Here is a 6,822-nt window from a genome sequence, read left to right as displayed (position 1 = left end):
GTAGTATGACAGGCTGACAGATGGGTAGTTTATTATCATTAAAACATTGTGAATGACTTGAAGCTGCTTTGGGACAAGTTTGTGTCACAGTGTTGTCTGTGATCCTCATAGAAAACCAGAAAATGCTTGATAAATAATATTAAAATAAAGACAAATAAAATAAAATTGCACTAAGCAGATTTGAACTGCAAGGTCAGCAATTCAAACTCACCAACTGCTCCTTGGAAACCCTATACAGGGTTGCTATAGGTCGGAATTGACTCGACGGCACTTAACAGCAACAAGCAAACTAGAAATTTCTACTTGTATATACCTACACACACTGCTCTGTGTTCAACTCATCCTTCAAGGCCCAAATCACATGACACCTCCAGGAAGCCTTCGGGGTGCCCTAGCCCTGCATCAAGGCCATAACTGTCTATGACTCAGCCACCGGATGACACAGGGACCAGTCAAAATTCAGAGTCCCCACCTCCTCTTGACCACCCTGGGTCCTTGGCTGTCTCCCCCCTTTATCAGCAGAAGTTCAATCCCATTGGCATGGAGGCCCAAGAAGGTGCAAATAGAACATCCTACATTTATTTCTTTTGTTCTCCAAGGACATTGATTCCGCCTAGGTCCCCCATGTTTGGGGCTTGAGGAGATCCCAGCCCAGACCCCATCCTAGCTCTGTTCTCCAATTCTCCTTCATCTCACCCCTCCCCTGCACTCTGGCATTGTGGCTCAGTTTCTTTTTGTGATAAAAGAGAATGAACAATTGTGTCTTGAAGAATGTGGATGAAGATTAGAACACTCCAGATGGAACATGAAGGACCTTTATAGGGCGCTTACCACTTGCCGGTAGTGTGCGGAGTGCTTGTCATTTGTGAAAGCCCATTCACTGTCCCTGAATCCTAACAGGAGGTGTGGGGGAGTCACATTATACAGATGGGGAAGCTGAGGATCATCCTTCAGGCCATCAGCTGACCAGGCAAGGTCACTCAAATCACAGCCCTTTTGTCTTTGTACAAACTCGGGAAATTGGTTGCAGCTATTAGCCCCTCACATTTTGTTACTGTTATTGTTTGTTGCCACAGAGCCAGCTCCAACTCATGGTGACCTTGGGAACAATGTTGCCCAGTCCTGCACTGTCTTCAACACCATGGTTAGCTTCAGTCCCTTGATACTGAGGTCTCTCCCCTAGTTTCACTGACCTTCTTACCTAACACGATGTCCTTTTCTAGAGATTGGTCTTCCCTGGTTACATGTCCAAAGTAAGGGGGACAAAGTCTCATCCTTCTCACTTCTAAGGAGCCTTCTGGCTGTTTCTTCTGAGACTGATTTGTCCGTTCTTCTGCCAGTCCATGGCTTATTTTCTAACAACACCATCATTGAACATGTCCGTTCTTCTGCCTTTCAGGTGTCCAGTTGTCACATGCATACGTAGTTGTTGTTAAGTGCCGTAGAGTCTGTTCCAACTCACAGCGACCCTGTATGGGGTTTCTGAGGAACAGCTGGTATGTTTGAACCACTGACCTTGTGGCTCAAACTGATGTGGTTTTCCTACAGTGCTTTTCCTACAGTGCCATACCAGGACCCCTCACATGCATATGGGGATAGAAAAGAGCAGGACTTGGGTCAAGTGCACCATAGTCCCCATTTTACAGATAGGGAAACTGAGATACAGAGCAGCTTGCCCAAGCTCACCCATCTTGTAAGTGACAGAGCTGGGAGCTGACGCAGCTGGGTCTAGAACAGAGTTAGAGGAGTGGGAAACTGATCCTAAGACCCATTTCTCTCCCTGTCCCAGGCCAGATCAACAGAGGTCATACCCCACCGCTGCCCCCAGAGACTCTGGACTAGCCTCCCTGCAGGTGCTGTGCTAATTCCAGGCCTGACAACACTGTCTCTGGAAAGAGATCCCTCCCGTAGGAGCAGCCGGCTCGCTCTCTGGCCTTGTAGGGTAGCCCCTGCATCTTTGGACTGCCCTCTTGCTCAGGGAGCTCCCGGAGGTGGAATGTGATGCTGGAGGAGGAGAAGGCTGATGTGCTGCCAGGCCAAAACCATGCCCTTGGTTGGGGCTGGGGGCCATTAGTGCCCCAGTCACACCCTAGGAGTCCTGGCTAGATCTGTGAGGCGCATTCGGGTTTCCTGGTCCCCGGGGTCCTGACCCAGCTGTCCAGACACGAAGCTGCCTTTTATAGCTCAGAGTGAGCGAGCTCTTGCTCTGCTGACAACTCCTCCTTTGGGGGCTTCTGAGGACAGGAGAGGGGTCAAGTCCCTGCCACCACCCCAGCCACCTCACAATGGTGAGACTCAGGATCATTTGTGAGTGGACACCCATTGAGCATCTAGTCCCCAGGTGGTACAAGCAGTTAATGCCCTTAGCAGCTCACCAAAAGATTGGAGGTTTGAATCCACCAGAGGTACTTCAGAAAAAAGACCCGGTGATCCAATTATGAAAGCCTGCAGAGCACAGTTCTACTCTGATACACACAAGGGCTCCATGAATCAGAGTTGACTCGATGGCAACTGTTTTTTTTTAAATGTTTTATTGTGAATTACATGATAATTTACATGGGGGAACTTTAGTTTTACATTCATTCCATCGTATATCATCTCATTGCTATGGTTCCAATCCCCTCCATGCATCATCAACCACCCAAAGGGTAGATCCCAGAAACCCGCTCCCTACACTTCCCCCTCCTCCCCCCAGTTTTCGGCCCACAGTCCCTTTCCCTCTCTGGGTCCAAAGTCCCCAGTCGCTTCATCACTCCACGTCATCATCTCTGTCTCTATCTCAGGCATCTCTGTTTCTCTGGGTAGGGTCCCGCTCTCGGCTCTTCTCTGTTGATGGTCCCAGAGGTATCCGCTCTTATCCTGGAGATTTAATCACTCCCTTCCTTGTTACAAAACTTCTGCCTTTGCATTTCCAACCCTCATAATCCGTCCTGATAAGCATTATTCACTACAAGTTACCCATCTGTATCTCCTTTCATCAGCTCCGCGATGGCAACTGGTTTTTGTTTTTCATTTTGGGTTCTTTTTGCTTATTCAGAGTTCCTGGGTGGTACAAATGGTGAACACACACTGGACTGCTAACTTAAAGGCTAGAGGTTCAAATCCATGCAGAAATGCCCCAGAAGAAAGGTCTAGAGATCTGCTGCTTGAAAACCAAGCATTGGAAACCCTGTGGAGCACACATGTGCTCTGACACACATGGGGTTGCTATGAGTCAGACTTGCAACCTATGGCCACTTGTTTGGTGTTTTTTGGTTTATTACATATCAGGTGGAGCTCTGGTAGCATAGTGGTTACAAATCGGGCTGAGATTTCCATGGGAGAAAGATGAGGCTCTCTGCTCCCCTAAAGATTTATAGCCTCAGAAACCCTGTATAAGGTCACTATGAGTTGGAACCGACTCCATGGCACATAACAACAACATATCAGGCAGTGTGTGGGCTTTGGGGTATCATGGTGGACACTGCTCAGCCTGTGGAGAAGAAACAAGCACTGCAAGTCATCATGGGATTGATGACAGCAGGGCAGACCCTGCGATCAGGATTCGAGGGCAAGTTGACATGGATAGAGGTGGAAATTCAGGCAGGGAAGGGAAGTATATTCGTTCCTTAGAGCTGCTACCGCACACACACCAGAAGGGAGTGGTTTTAAGGAACAGAAATGAATTTTCTCATAGTTTAGGAGGCGAGGAGTCCAAATCCAGGATTTTTCTTTCTGGGAGGTCCTTCTTTGCCTAGTTCAGCCTCTGTTGTTGTTAGTTGCTGTCCAGTTGAGTGGGACTCATGGTGATGTCTGGTATGTGGAGCGGAATTGTGCTCCGTAGGGTTCCAAGGTTTCCGGTTCACCAGGCCTGTCTTCTGAGGCACTTCTGGGTGTAGTCAAACCACTAACCTTTCAGCTATTGGTGCAGCTCAGGGACTCCTATTTTAGCTTGCTGTATTGTGTGCCTTCCAGGTGACTCTGACTCACAGTGACCCCATAGGATAGAGTAGAACTGCCCCAGGTAATCTCTATGGATACAGATCGCCACGCTGTTCTCCTGTGGGACACTTGGGTAGGTTTGGGGTGGCAGCTGAGTGCTTAATCATTGTGAACAGGGTTTCTATTTCAGCTTCTCGTAGCTGGCAGTGCTTGGAGCTCCTAAGCTTGTCGATTCCTCTTCCTCCGTTGTCAGAAGGCACCTGTTTACCTCTGTGTCTTTCTACTCTTCTGTGTCTATGCGACTCTTTATAGAACCTGGAAGTGATTAGTTTTAAGATCTGCACGGTGTGGCCTCAACGGATTGAGTGATTACATTAGATTGCCTTAGGGAGGGTGATTACATTACAATAGATAACATCCACAAGTATGTTGTTGTGAATTGTGTCCCATTGTCTCTGACTGACGGCACCCCTTACATATAACAGAGAAATGTTGTTCAGTCCTGCACCATCTTCATGACTGTTGGTGGGTTTCAGTCCACTGTTGTGGCCATTGGTCAGTTAATTTCACTGAGGGTTTCTTTCATTTTCTCTGACTTCCCACGTTAACGAACGTAACCTTTTCTAAATGGTTGGTTTCCCCCAGTGACATATCCAAAGTAAGCAAGATGAAGCCTCACCGTTCTCACTTCTAAGTAACGTTCTGGCTGTACTTCTGCCAAGATGGATATATTTGTTTTCTGGTAGTCCATAGTATATTCAAGGAGCTCTGGTAGCATAGTGGTTACGAATCGGGCTGCTAACCTCCAGGTCGGCAGTTTGAAACTACCAGCTGTTCTGCGGGAGAAAGATGAGGCTTTCTGCTCCCGTAAAGATTTGCAGCCTCGGAAACCCTGTGTAGGGTCACTATGAGTTGGAACCGATTCCACGGCACTTAACAATAACAATGTAGTATATTCAGTATTCTTTGCCAATACCACAATTCAAATGTATTAATTCTCTTTGTATCTTCCTTCTTCACTATCTAGCTCTCACATGCATATGAGGACACCTTAGTTATCAAAGTGACTTCTTTACTTTTTATCCACAAATATAGAAGCTAGGATTCCAGCACATATTTTCCAGGGGAGACACAATGTAATCCATGACAAGAAGGTAGCCAGTAGAGGATGTTCTGTGAAGTAAGTCACCACTATGGGCATCTGGAGACCAGTCCCTCCAGGAACCTCTCTCTGGAAGGCAGTGTACAGTGGTCCCGATGATCCCCATGGTCAGTGGTTGGGGGTTATTCTCTGGTCTGCCCTTTACATGGGTGGCTCCAGTTTCAGCAGAGATATCGTGTGTTGGAAGAAGGAAACCCTGGGAGTGAAAGGGAACCGTGAGGGTCAAGGGGACCTGGGCAGGACTCCAGCCCAACCCACTGTTATGATGTTGAACAAATTTCAGCAGAGCCTCTAGACTAAGACTAGGAAGAAAGACCTGGCAATAGACTTCTGAAAATTACCCAATGAAAACCCTATGATCTCTCTGGTCTGGTCCACAGCTGGTAATGGGGATAGGACAGAACTGAACAGTGTTTTGTTCCACTGTGAATGGGGTTACCATGAGTTGGGCGTTTATTTGACATAGCCAAACAACATTATCAAAAAAAACAAGCATGCTCCAGAGAGTTTCATGTGTGAGGAGGTGGGAGGACTGTTGGGAATGGGAAGTCACTGACTTTTTACCGCAGGGGTGGGGAGCCTTTATTTCTGCCAAAATTTATAACATCATTCGCGGGCCATACCAAATTATCAACATAAAAATGAGCCTGCTATATTTGGTCAAACATTTAATTAACTCACCCCTAATGTGGTGGCTGGAACTGCGGTTGCTTTGGCAGGGCCAGACCAAATGATTTTGCTGGTCTTATATGGCCTGTGAGGTGAACATTTCCCACCCCAGCTTTACCCCAGAACCTTGTGCAGCATGTAAAATACTGCCACCATTTCAAAGAGGCCCTAGTGTAATGTTGCTCGTGCACAATCACATAGCTGGTTCATGGAAAACCCAGGACTTGAACCTGCACTTGTCTGATTCCCAGAGACACTGAAACCACCACCATGCCCAGTCTTGCTGCCATGTTTATCACTGGGATGACAACCCACAGGATGGAAGAAATTATTTTCAAATCATGCATCTGACAAGGTACTTGTTGTTAGGTATTATAGAATCGGAATCGACTCATAGTGACCCTATGTACACAGAACAAAACACTGCCCAGTCCCGTGCCAACCTCACAATTGGCTGCCATCGGGTCAACAGCAGCAGTAACAACAACAAACATCTTTCTGGCAGCCTCTGCTTTCAGCCAAGATCCATCTGATGTCAGCAGTGATAGCCTTCATTTCACGTTCTCTTCTGAATCTAGCTTGAACCTCTGGAAGTTCTCTGTCAGTGTATGGTTGTAGCAGTTTTTGTATTATCTTCAGCAAGATTTTATTTGCATTCAATATTAATGATATTGTCTGATGATTTCTGAATTCCATTGGGTCACCTCTCTTTGGAATGGGCACAAATATGGATCTCTTCTAGTCAGTTGACCAGGTAGCTGTCTTCCAGATTTCTTGGCATAGATGAATGAGTGCCTCCAGTGCTGCATCAGTTAGTTGAAAGATTTCAATTTGTATTCCATCAATTCTCAGTGCCTTGTTATTTGCAAATTCCTTCAATGCACCTTGGGCTTCTTCCTTCAGGATCATTGGCTCTTGATCATATGCTACCTCTTGAAATGGTTGAATATCGACCATTTCTTTTTGATACAGTGACTCTGTATATTCCTTCCATCTTCTTTTGATGCTTTCTGCATCATTCAATATTTTGCCCATTGTTGTTGTTGTTGTCAGGTGCCATCGAGTCGTAA

Source organism: Chrysochloris asiatica, unplaced genomic scaffold, assembly GCF_000296735.1.
Source record: "Chrysochloris asiatica unplaced genomic scaffold, ChrAsi1.0 scaffold00442, whole genome shotgun sequence".
NCBI classification, from domain to species: Eukaryota; Metazoa; Chordata; class Mammalia; order Afrosoricida; family Chrysochloridae; genus Chrysochloris; species Chrysochloris asiatica.
The sequence above is the reverse complement of the archived record's forward strand: the minus strand, read 5'-3'. Positions refer to the sequence as shown.